We start from the raw sequence: 13,730 nt of genomic DNA on the forward strand, positions 1-13,730 counted from the left end.
CCAAAGTAGTAGTCACTTCTAAACAGTTATTTAAGTTTGCAAGTTCCACGCTTGCAAATGAGAAAGGCGTTATGCTCAACAGATCCTTGCTTCAGGCACAGTATTTCAGAGCAGCACCTATGCTACAGACAAGGATAATACCTCTTTGGACAGTACAGCCCCTTACTCAGCAACTACCATGTCTTCTCTCTGAGATGCATTTTGCATGACTGTTCACATTATTTGGCTTTTTCTGTTTTTTTGCGGATGGACTAAGTTGATAAAATGGTAAATGGTGGCAAACTACATTAGTTGTCCACTTTCTTATGTTATCTTTTTAGTGTTGATAATATTAGTGGCACTGAAATAGAAAAAAATCTGTGTTGAGGCCATATTGTAGGTATTTTTAGAGACATATACATGTATATACATATACATGTATATGTATATACATGTATATACATATACATGTATATACATGTATACGTGTACTAGTAAGATCAATACTATGCTATCTTCCTTTTTTTTTTTTTTTTTTTTTTTGTTTGCTTTTAGTAGATTCACATGGCTTTGAATCCTTCCTGGGAAGCTTGTCCTCTTCATGCTTCCTAACTTTTCCTCCACTAGAATTAAATAACGGATTTGCAAGCTGTTCATGAGACCCCTTGTTTCTTGTAGGCTATGACACACATGGGTTCCATTCTAAGTTGTACTGCCACAGTTTGTAGGGCTTTGGGTGCCTTTGAAGTCAAACCATGGACTTCATATAGGAGGTCAGATTGCTTGTTGATCTAGACTACGTTCTTTGGTTTTCCTGTTTTAATTGAACTTTCTAGTGACTGCCCACCACAGAGGCAGGTCTTGGTCGTAGGCACAAATGTGGTTATTAAGCTGTTAACACACATAATGTATTAAAAAAATGTTAAAGTCATAGACATTTGGAAAAAAATGAAAAAATGTTTTATCTGTTGTAAGGAGTATACTAATGCATTTTAGCACTATCTGTGCTATATAAATAGCTAATTGTTGTAGATGATATATGATAGGTATATAGTTTTTGCATTTGTGCCATCAACAGGCTTTTTAATCACTGTCAAAACCATATTTTTTATGTTTTGCAACAACAGAGATAGAGCCTGAAATGCTTCACTGAATCAAATCCATTAAGATCTGAAGTGACATGGTGAAGAGTAATGCAGGCTATAAAGTCTGCATAGTTTCAAATGCAGCAAAAGTAGTTAATAATGCAATATAAAAAGGATTTTCTGTAGTAGTATTTCTTTATATAGCAAGCATTTCCTTATGAACTTCAAAGTTCTTGGAAGCAATAAATATTTCACCAATATAAGGGATGAGAATATTCTAGACAAGTAGAATAAATTCTTTGATAATGCAGTACACGTTGTTGACCAAAACCTGAGCTACCACTACTTGAGATACCACAGATGATGTAAGCAGACATTAGTTGTACATTAAGATGTAAATTAAAGTGCATTTTAATTAAACATTATAGAATATTTAATAAAATCTAAAATTTGGGGGTTACATTTGCTCAAATCATCTTGCCTTGTAAGGTCTTAGCTTGGCTTTCGTTTACAGTATCTCATCTTCACTGCTGTAATTCAAGAATGAGAACATTGTAGCTTAGTCTTTCCTGTAGGAGTGTGAGCAGCTGCAACTATAGAAAGTATTTAAATTTTGTTTAAGTAATGAAAATTACAAATGATTAACTGTGTTTGGAATTTTAATGATTTTTGTCTTACGAAAAATTGTTGAAATACTACTGCAATATTTGATGACCTGTTTATAGCTGAACTGTTGTATGCAGAAATGGTTTGTAGTTTATAGTGAGATTCTGGTCCCTTTCATTCCTGAAAAACATTCAAAGACTGAGCCACATCGTATGTACCTCTGAAGGATCCCAGTCCTTACCTAGCAGGAGGTAAGGTGTGAGATGGAGCTCACTGTGTTAGCCAGAACCAACCACAAATTACAAGTTTTTGTAAGCTCCTTATAGTAGTTTGTGTTGTGTATTAAGCATATCTTTGTGCAATTGCAAGGAGAGAACAGAAAGATCTAATTTTTTAGATGTGGAGATGTGTGTTATGTTATCTTATGAATTTTACATGACAGGTTCAGTGAGGTCATGTGTGATTGTCCTCCCTGAATTTTCCTGGCTTGGCAATTGCAGGCGCAGAAAATTTCACTCATTATAATAGCTTACGTTAGTAGAGAATCTTAAGAATTGGCCCCTGACATGATAATAAATCTGTGATACATTCAGGAATGGAGAGCAAAGTTCAGAATTGCTTAAATTGCATAGGAGAGCAGATGGGAAACAGACAGCTTGGGCCCATGAATTGAGTAGAGAGCAATTACTGCTTATTGTATGGGCTCAGTCAATTTTCCAATTGATGTGACATCAATTTCAGTAATTTTACTGGTCTTCTTCCTAGTTTATTTGGCGTTGATGGGCAGGAGAAGGAATGAATTTTCTTCTAGCTTCCACTCAGGATAGTTCTTCTTTTGTATGTTCTGTTTTGATTTCATTTTGGTATGTGAGGTCACAGTAGTCTGTGTTTTTCTGTGTGCCCAAGGGACAAGTATGTTAACGGTGTAAAAATACTGTAGACTTCACTATTTCTTGATAGTATTCTTCAATTTCTTAATCTTTGGTTTAAATAATAATACAAAATTTGAACAAATTAAACATGCAAATTAAGACTAGGCATAGGGTGTTAGAGCTTTTAAGGTACTTAAAGTAAAAATTTTGTCTTTCTGGAATCTATGATTAAAATGCCTTGGGACTTGCTAACAAAGAGGTCATGCCTTGATCTGGCTGTGGGTGCTTAAATATCAAATCTATTTCCTAGCACACAAGAAGTATTCTGCAGAATTTTAATGGAGATATTTGAATTATTTTCTTTGGACCTGTTTCAGCAACTTCTTTTTGAGTAGTACTGGTACTTTTATATCAGTAGACTTTTGCTCATCTGTCTCTTGTGTGAGAGATTCTAAGTGCTTTGAAAGAGAGTTTAAGTGCTTTTTAGGTGTTTCTTTGCTGCTGCTTTCATTTGATTCTGCATTTAAATTGCAGATTGGAAGAGATGATATGTTGTACTGTCATGCTTGTTAATATCAATATTAATTGATAAATGTAGCACAAATAAAGAAAATGGACTACTGTGTGCTAATTTCATCCTGCTGCTTCAGAGAGGCATGTAGTATTTTCTTTGAGGAAGAAATGGCACGGGGAAGGCTTTATCATCACTCTTCTATCAGTAATTTTGAACTTTCCATTTTTACTGCAGCATATCAGTACACCAACCCTAGTCTTTCTTGTGCCACCAGAATAGCTGTTGTTTTTGATGTCTGACATAATGTGCTTTTACTTCCAACCTTAGTGCATAGCAACTGAAATGTGCTTATAATCTTCTTTCCCCTTACACTGTGCTACATATTCCTGCGTCCGTGGCTGTACTGCCACAGTCGTGGTAGCCTATAGCTGATTCTGGACAAACCTATTAGTACCGCCCTTGAAATAATTATTGCCTTGGAGCAAATTTTGTAAAGCTGATGAAATATTTTTAATAAGTGGGAGGAACGTAGGGAGCAGAAAGAAAAATAGAGAGAAGACTGACCTGCTTATTGGTTGTCATTCTATTGCTATGAGCGTTTCGAAGCACATCCGCAGTACTCAGAAAGAAAAGGAAAGAAAGGAAGAAACTGCTCAGGAGGAGAGCACTGGGTGTTTGTTTCCATCTTTTGAAACCAAATTATCAGGGGCTATCTGGGAGGCCTCTGCTCTGATGGTTGAAGGGCTTGCCCAGTAGAAAGAAAGATCCCGACCTCTGAAACACCTCTGTCAGTGTAGACAGAAAAGCCGACTGTTGCTTGTGCTGCCATAGCAGTAGCCCTCCAGATGGGCTTATATGTGTCACCAGCCACACTGGGCTCTGCTGGGTTTGTGCAGGAGCGAGAGCAGCTGCAGTAGCCTCTGGTACCTTTTGGGTCTGCCTCTCTCTTGCCTTCCTGCCTCTTAGGCCTCCTCTTTCCACAAGCACTGCACTCTGCAAGAAACAGAAACTAGTCAGCACAGTTAGCTGTTATCTGTAAGACACTGTCAAGCATTTGTTACTGTTCGTACGTGGCTAAATTGAGGGCCAGGTCTTACTTCAGGCAGTGTACTTCCACAAACAGTGGAAAGAGCCCCTATGCACAATAATTTACGACCTAGAGTTCTTTATCTCTATATCTTGCATATTTTACTAGCTTTTTTCCTCTTATAATTTGCATCTCAACAGTTCTGGCATTTCAGTTGCGCAAGGACTCGTCATGATTTCACTGGGAATTTTGTTTTATCTAGTGCATTTTCTTTGGGTTTGGTTTTGAGAGACTCAGATTTCTTTTTTTTTTTTTTTTTTTTTTTTTTAATAGGCTTTGGGAGGTTCAGAGAAAGATGTGGAAATATTACCTCTGAGATTCAGAAATGCATGCAGAAGTGACAGATAATCCCTGAGTTGTTCTAAAAAATGTCATTGCTTTAACCAGATATTCATGTAGGGCCCAATCCAATTATGCTTGATCCATGTGCATCACCTACAGCTATCAAAGTATGAATTTGTGTCCCCCAGATATCTGCATTTTTGCCAGAGAGGTTATTGAGTCTATGTCCAGAGGCATTGCTATCCTGGCAGGACTGAACTTATTTGTAGGCAAGTATTCCCTAGCAGGTGCAAACATCAGTGAAGGAAGGGGTTAGATCGCAAATGTCTGCAAAACATCGGCTACGTAAAATGCACTGACAGTGTTGAGACTGACACAGCACCACCAACCTGGCAGTGTCTGGCTGGAGCTGGGAGGATCTGCGCATGCAGCAGGTGATGTGAGTGTGTGTGTGTGAAGAGGATGCAGAGCCTGGCTGTCCTGCCTGTTGCACCCTCAATCATTAAGTTGTGCCAGCTGCTTTTGAAATATCTAAAGTGACACAGGATTTTTGCTTACACCATGTGTGACTCTTGAACTCACTGTGTCAGGATGGTTTGGATGCCAGAAATGTCTGTATATATTTTTTTTTTTTTTTTTTTTGGGGGGGGGGGGGGGTAGGGAGGGACAGAAATGGTGTTAGGTGGATTCTAAACAAAAGAAAAAAATGTCTGCACTGGCCTACGTGCAAATCACATGGGCCATAGTAGACATTTTCAGATTCAGAAATCGTTACAACCTATCATGAAATCCATGAATATCAGGAAGGTATACCAACAGAAAGGTCTGTTGGTTTGCCTTTTCCTGTTTGTGTTGTTTAGAATCTCTTTCTGACAACTGCCAGGGACCAGGACCCTGGGCTTTGATCTGCTGTGATGGCCACTAATTGAGTTGTTCTTGGAATACCTGCACGTGGGCATTCAGCTGCTGAACTCTCTATTTGCGTTTGACTTAGATTATGTGGGTGAGTTAGCCGCTACAGAAATACACCTTGTGTTTCCATTATTTTCTCCATTTCAGCAGTTTCTTAATTCTCTGCAATTCTGTAGGTTTTGTACAGGATAAAACTAAATCTGCACTAAACAGGTTAGAGGATGGGGGTTGTTGAGAGGATCAGAGCAGGGACTGGCCGAGGAAAGCAGCTGCTCTCTGCTGGGAGCACGAGGCTGATGCGGGACTGAGAAGAGGGATGGGGCCACAGAGCAGGGGTGGGAGTGGATCTGCCCCTGTGGCTGTGCTTCTCCATTCCCCTCCTCTCTTTGGCACCCCCTTCGCCTTGTACTGCCCTGGTCGCAGCAGTGGTCATTGCTGAGCTCTTCAGGATGCTGTGAGCAGGTATGGTTGGGGGTGCTCAGTGTGTCGGCAGTGCTTATTGCTGCAGCAGCTGCTTCCCATCTGTGGGGAAGGAGTGGTGGGCCACGAGCTGCCAGTTGGACCATGCTAGCATAGAGGCTGCAGCCTCACTAAATGGTTGAGGCTGGAAGGGACCTCTGGAGATCGTCTAAAGATTCAGGTATTGGATGGTTCAGGATCTAACCTGAGCAAAGCGGGACTGGTCTGGTTCACCAAGCTGGTGCCTCTGACTGGCCAGGTGTGGCGAAGGCATGGTGACAGCATCCTCTGTCAGTTCTTTTCAGTCTCTGCTGTAGTTGACTAGATGCATGTCAATTATCTAGATGAAAGGTAAAAAAGATTAAAGTGGTGAAGTAAAATCAACATTAAGCAACTGGGTGAAGAGCTTCCAGTGCTTCCAAATTACAGAGCAGAACCATGAAAAGAGAGCAGGCTAAAGACCAGCTGAGCCTGATGTGCCTTTATGTCAATGTTAGTTTTTTGTTTACATCTTCAGATTTGAAATGTACTAACCCTGATACCAGGCATACACACACAAAAAACATGTATTCTGTCTTCAACAAGAATATGGCTATAACACAGCGAAGCAGTAGAAGACAGTAAAATTCTCATTTTCATCCTCAGTGAAGCGACCATGCTGTTAAGAAAATCTGTAGTTTTAAAATGGCAGCATTTTCCTTAGCATTTAGGGAATCTGTCCTTGACGGTAAGAGATAGATGAGACCAAGGCTGACCAAGACAAAAGTCCTTACTGGCTTTGATCACTACTGTGTGGGGTTCTACATCTTGAAACCCTCCAGCCTAAAGCCAGCTTCCTGTGACTGCAGGCCTGTACTTCTGTGAGCGTCCCTTAGACAGAATCTCTGGGATATGTGTTTTTTTCTTTTTTCTTTCTTTTTATGCCTTCTGCAACAATTAAACTATGTCCTCTATGGAGGCTGAATAGTTTATGCCATCATAAACTATCATAGGCTTTCTGCTTTTCTCACTGAGATTAAGTTACGGAGTTGATTCTTTTGTTACTTCACTGCAACGGAGATAAGTGCTTCCTATTAACTTAATCCATAGAGTTCTGCAGTCTTCAGCAAAATTCTGCTGTTGCTGAACATGGAGTCAGTAGATGTAGGGGTGCAGTTCCTTATAAAGTGGAGCTTTAAAAAAGCAGTGTTTGAGGTGTAGCTAAAGCACTGTTGCTTTCCCTTGTGCTGGAAGCAGTGTGATGCCATTTTGCATGAGAGAGGATGAGCTGGAAGGCAAGCTATTTTGCAGTACTTCCCAGCTTCACACACGGTTCTTCTAAATGCAGGATGGGGTGTGGCTGAGTGCTCGCTGTATATTCCTTGTGCCTTCTCCAGCTCATATAAGCTCCCGTGCTTCTTTGAGTATATCACTGCATAAGGGAGTGGAAGACTTCCAACCTGCTGCTCTTCATTATGCAGCTCTATGAAAGGACTCTTGGAGCCCTTCTCTTTATAGGTATTGTCTTACATTTTATGTTTGCTGTGCTAATTCTTCTTTATAGATAACATTGCTTGGTTTTAATATCCTTAGCCCTCATGGGATTGGGTATGTATGTTGTGTTGAGTGAGCCAGTGAGTTAATTCACATTGGTGACCAGACTGAAATACAAACAAAAGATGTCTTAGACAAACAGCAAAATCAAATCAACAGCCTTATGCAAATCCTTAGCCTACCATGCAACTATCCTTTGACAACCTGTGCTCAGGCCAGAGAAAACCAAGAAACCAGAGAAAAAAAAAAAAAAAAGAAAAACAAAAAAAGAAAAACAGGGATGTGACTGGTCAAGAGTGAGTTGTATTGGCAAGAGTGAGCTGTATTAGGAAGATTAGCCACCATCTGTTCACCCCAATCCTGCACCTGGCTCTAGGCTGTGCCACTGGTCAACCAAGTGATGATCTTACTCAAAATATTAAAGATTTGCAGGGTTAGTAAGAAGGCTCTATAGTCTCCCAAACGTTCTGCTTTCCTTCTAGTTTTGTAGTAGTCCATGTGAAATAATTTCACGTGGTGCTGTAAAACATTCTTGTCATGCATGTGGAATTAATATAAAATTCAGGAGAACATGGTGGTTATAAGCTAGCAATATTGCTTTTCTTTTAGTCTTTGCATTTCTCTTTACAATTTATAATTGCTGTTTGTATTAACCAACATATTATTGACAAATATCTTGCTGATACTGTTTTTTTAGATAATTTGTGCAAAGGAAAATTCCTATAATATTGCTGCAGGTCATTCTTGGTAGTTGTAGCCATATTTAAGTCCTTTTGGCTTCTCTGATTTCTGCTTAGCTTAGAGCTGGTTCTGTCTTCTTCCCTTTGTGTGGCGTGGCAGAACGGTCTGTAGCACTGACACACGGGTGGGTGAGATTAACCTTCCCTTGTAGTGAAACCTGTGAAGTTCCACTTGGATAAAGGGAATTGAGAGGGGGTGCAGAAACTATCAGTGATCGGTGCTTCCCCTCAAAGGCTCTGAACAGAAACTGAACGGAGTGCAGAGTGAAGAGTAGCTGCCCATCTCCTGACCGGTAAAGATTTCCCAGACATGAAAAGAGAATCTGGTGCTGCAAAAGCTTTGAAAGCATCCCAAATCCTAAATGTATTCTAAATATTATAGTTTCTTGAATATTTCTTTAGTACAGGGTGCTTTTGCTTGTTAATAGAATGCATACTAACAATCTGAAAAATTCTTCCCCACAGCTCTGATATTTGTACTGAAGCAGCATGTAGTACTTGAATCTCTTTTGCCTGCCGGGGGAGTAAGAAACTTTTAAGTGCTCTAATTAGAGCTGGCCTCCTGGCTTCCATGTCTGCACCAGTGCACAAGCAAACACTTAATACAGGTGGAGTTAATTATGCTAGGAAAGGGATGGAGAAAGGGAGCTGTGAAATACTTTTGTGTGTGTTTTTCTCCTTTGGAGATAGCAGCTAGTGCTTTTCTGTGTTCAGGTCTAATAAAAATCTGTGGGGCTCGATGTTGCCATTGATGTTTAATGTAGACTTCAACACAGACCTCTTTAGATAGCGTGCAGGTCATGACTGCTGGTTTCTTTTATGCAAGGACTTCACGCTCTAGCTTCTCGTTTACCCCAGAGGAGCAATGTGAGGTGCTTCTTCTTGCCTGGCCATAGGCTTCCCGACCCTAGCTCCTAACAGTTGCATGTTGTTGTGCCAGTGTGGTGCTGCCAATTATGTCTGCACTACTTGAGCTCATGACTGATTGTTTCCCTGGAATTGCAAACAGGCTAAGAATTGAGTACTGAACAATCAGAGGGCTCTGGTTGACCACCTCAGGACTCAGCAAATAAGCAGGCATCATACTTGGCCAATAAGTGGACAAGAGTACAGGCAGCCTGGAGACTGCGTATGCAGCAAATGTGGGTGTTAAGGGCGGAATTACTCAGACAAGAATGTCTAAATTGCTGTGCCCTACTTACCTAACTGTGAGCTGGATTAATGAAAGGGAGAGTTTAGGCAGAGAAGTACTTTGGGTACATTTAGCAGGAGAAGAGAGAGATGTTTTCTTTTGTATCTGTACAGGTGGCCCTTTTGAAGCAAGCCAAAATAAGCTTCCTCACCTGGGTAACGGCCTGAATAGGTTGGCAGGGTGTGAATCTATTTTCAATGTGTGTAAAGAAAAGCGTAACGGTTTGCCAGCGTATAGCCTTTCATTTATTTTATTTTTTTTAACAAGTTTCTTCTTCAACCATTGAGTTAGGCTAAGGCCTAATAATTTTTTTTTTCTTGTAACCGTAGGCGGTTCTAAAGCAGCAAACTCTTAATAGTGAAATATTGGTTTAGAAGAACACTAATGCGCAGGGGATTCTAGAGCAAACGAGGCAATGCTGTCAATGGTTCAGATTGTTCTTAATTACAATAATGGCATTACAGAAGCTGCAGTTGCTGTTGGGCACAAAAGAAGATAATGATAATGTCAGAGTGCTCAGCGTAAATGCAGTATAATGTATTGCAGTACGGGATTCAAAAGATGATATGCCTAACTTGTCGTCAGAGTGCATGAAGAAGAAGAATGGTAAAAGACAGAACAGTTTTTGTTGCAACTATGTAGTTCAGGTTTTTGTGTGGCCTTTGCTTTCAGGCTTAAGAAGAAATGTCAGGTCTCAGGCGTTTAAATGATGTGTATTAATTTTACAAGAAGGTGTGATCACATCCGTCCTCCCCACTTGGAATAGGAAAATTTATCCTCACTTTAAGAAGGGAAGGAAATAAGTATCATCTTAGTACTCTCATACCCTCAACATTTTTGATATTGATCCTATTAGAAGTAGCATATAAGAATGTGAATATGGTAGATTTGGCCTTGAGTCAGAATGCAGTCCCTGTAGCCTCTGTAAATAAGGCCAGATCTATTTGATGCATGGGATCCTTATTTTGTAGATTAAAAAAAATAATAATAAAAAAAAAAATCAACTGTGAGTTTTGGGGATATTTCAAAGCTGGATTTGAATTTTCTGGCTAGAGGCCAAATCTGAACAGTAGTACTTGTAAGCATTTAAAGGCTGTATGCTGTGCACTCAAATACTCAAATTCATTACTGTGGAGGATGAGAGTTTATAGTTCTACTGCAAAATAAAACACGCAACAAAACAGTTCAAGGTCTCAGATTCTTCTCACTGCTTTGTTGTCATTCTGAATTATAGGTAAAAACTGATAATAAACTGGAAAATAGTGATGATGGTCCTCTTTATACCATGGGTATTTAAAGTGACTTACTGTCTTGCAGACTTCTTAAAAACTTATTGCAGCATTGGATTGGAAAAAAAAATAGCATCCAGCTGCTTTACAGCTTTATTATTTTGTTGATGTTTAACTGACTTGAAGCAGGTACCCCCAAATGAAACAATTTATATAGAATCTGAATTCTTGGAGAGTTGTCTCATGCACAGGATGCCAGCATGTTTTGTAAATAAGCAGCCTGTCTGAATTTAAGAAGCGACTGGACTGTGCCCTTAGGCACATGGTCTAAACTTTTGGGCAGACCTGTGCGGTGCCAGGAGTTGGACTTGATGACCCTTACGGGTCCCTTCCAGCTCGGGGTATTCGATGATTCCATGATCCTGTTACTAGGCGGCCGTCAGGGTGCAGGTGCGCTGCAGGGCACAAGGTGGCTCCAGTTCACGAGGAAAGCTGGCGCGAGCGAGGAACTGCTGCGAATGGCTCATAGCAGCCAGCTTCAAGGGGCAGGACCGAGCTCAGCATTTCGCTGTACTGCAGGTCTGCTGTTTTGTATACGATTTGAATCTTAACGGGTCTTTGGAAGAAGGCCGTGTCTAGCCCTAGGGTAGGACTACTGAATTTAGATTGCATTTTCCTTCTCATATTTCATTTTTGAACTAGTTATCCCAGTGGACTTTATCAGATGTTCTGAGCTAAGTTGCTTTTGTCCAAGTAAAAGGTAACAACGATGATGTAAAGACCATCGTTCCAGGGCTGAACTACAGAGAAATGAGAGCTGGTGTGTACAGTTGTGGAACAGAAATAAGGTAGGCAGAGGATAAAGCAGAGATTCAAAGCTTCATGAGAGAGGTTCTTAGCAAGCAGGTCATTAAAATCTGATGGGTGAGGGAGAGAGCAGAATAAGTTGATTAGAAATCCCATATTGTGACCAAACTTAATAAAAAATATCTTATGTCCCTTGTTGGTCTTGCATTATGTAACAACAGCATTTTTTGTTTCAAAGTCTCTTAGAAGTGAATTATTTTGCCATTGCTGTTTCCAGCATGATAGTCTCCTGACAGTCTACTTATATAGAATGTTTTTGTCTGAGCCTTTCTAAACACTGGAGAATTTTTGAATGACAACAGGAAGGAGGAAGTGCTTGTTTTATCTCTACTTGTCTGCATGGAGAAACTGAGGCAGGAAAAGATTAAATGAGTCAATTTGCTTATGTGATATTCTGCAGGTTAAGAAATGGAAACAGAGCAGTCTTCCCATTTCCCAGTTTCAGTGGTTAGTTTTAGTTTGTTTGTTTTTATAGTGTTGTTCTTTAAGTCTCAATTGCATGTCTTGATATGGTTTAGAGTTTTATACAAAACTGAAATTTTAAGTGTATCTTTTTATTTTTTAAAACAAGCTCATCTGGTGTTTAATTTTTTTTGTATGTGAACTAGGCAGGAGATTTCTGGGTTATATATATATTAATTTGCTTTATATAGTGCTGCAGCAGGCATTATATTAGATTAATATATTAAAAAATGTTGCTTTATAATTAGCTTCTTTCCTCTATTAAAAAGGAGAAGGATTTGGTTAAGAGGTTTAAGCTGTTTTACTTAATAACAATCTTTCTTGAAGTAATGTCAGATGTTAAAACAAATTTGTGTATCTAACAAATTGCTGTATTATTTATTTTAAAAATTTTAAAGCTTGTAGTTTTCTTCTCTAAAACCTGATGTTAAATACACCAACAGAGGTTACCTAGAATTACTTTTACTAGTTTTACTAATATTAAAAATAAGTGCAAAACATCATTTTGAATTACTAGTTTCTCTGTGTTTTCAATTTTCCAAATTAATTTTACCAAAAGTTAACTGTGGGCATGAATACAATTAGTAACTCCCCGTACTAGATCTAAACCCTTGTTCTTCATTCAGTCAGAACGCCCTGTAAGGTCAAAGAAGGCTTTGACTGAATAAGGAATACAACAACTAGCCCTAGTTTTAGTACATATAGGGCCAGACTGTGGGTCACAGCCAGCTTAAAAGTGTACAGCTCCAGTGATTCCAGGTCTTGTGCATAATAGGCAGATCCTTCACACTGTTATGACAGTGCTTTTTTAACATGTCAAATAGAGGAGAAAATAATGACAATTTTATGGCTGCTCAGAATCTTATTAACATGTCTTTATGTTTTGTGTTTCTAGTTGAAATTATGCAAATATGGCTTTAAAAACATTTCCCTGTTTTCATGAGAGAGTAAAGAAAATAGAAGCAATCAAAAATTGGAATTAAATACTCAGATAGTTTGGCCAATTAATAAATCTGCAGTCGCAGAATAGAAGGTCTGTGGGCTGGAGCTGGCTCTTAACTTAATGTTAACTTACATTTAATTAGCCAGACCAGATGGAAGCTGGCTAAGCTTTGCAAGAAGGCTTGTGGGAAAAAGACATAATCTTCCATTTTGTCAAAGGAACTAATACCACCGATTAAAGGTTGGTGTTCTTTTCAGAATTTGAAGAGTGGATGCACAGTGGCTGATGGCAAGAAACAGCAAGGGCATTAACAAATTAGCTTAACTCCTAGATGACTAGTATACCAGCTCTGCTTCATTTTGATCCCCGGTTCAAACCAGTGGTCTCCAGTATCATTAACAAAAAGAGTTATCAGAGAGATAAGAAAGTCTGTGTTTTATTCTTTTGTCAGGAAAGTAGATTGCTGTGTAGGCAGCTAGCATGGATAGAGATGAAGCTCTGGGAAAAGTTTTCTTACCCAACCGAGTAAAAATTCATGCTGTTCAGTTGTTAAGCACTTGGGATCAGTCTGACAAACCACTTAATTCCTTGCTTAATAGTAAGTGTTCAAGTAGACAAGTCAAGTAGATAAGAAACTATTCATGTGCTTAACGAGGTGCATATATGGATCAACCCAGAGAGCACAGAGCTTAAGGACAGGTACATACTATATTAAGGCTTGAAAATGTCGTACAAAGAGTGAAGGTGATCCGTCAGATACAGTGAACCTTAAGCGTAGCTGCAAGAAATGAGACGTTTTCAAAATATGTAAATTAGAATCTACCTCCACCACGCCCCAAAACGAAGGAAGGAGTTAGGTTATGTTAGTTGTTTGAGTATTTAAAAAGTCTTTGGGGATGCTTCCCAGTGATTTCAGCAAGATAGAGAGGTCTTTCTGAACTGAACAATAGTAACCTACATACTAGGAA

At 39.4% G+C, this 13,730-nt stretch overlaps 1 protein-coding gene across 1 annotated transcript in view; it reads left to right on the plus strand.

Annotated features, from left to right (window-relative positions):
• Positions 1-13,730, plus strand: part of PARVA (parvin alpha) — a 69,494-nt gene that overhangs the window by 1,863 nt on the left and 53,901 nt on the right. The gene's annotated exons all lie outside the window — the stretch shown is intronic.

Source organism: Aythya marila (genome assembly GCF_965140915.1).
Source record: "Aythya marila genome assembly, chromosome: 5".
NCBI classification, from domain to species: domain Eukaryota; kingdom Metazoa; phylum Chordata; class Aves; order Anseriformes; family Anatidae; genus Aythya; species Aythya marila.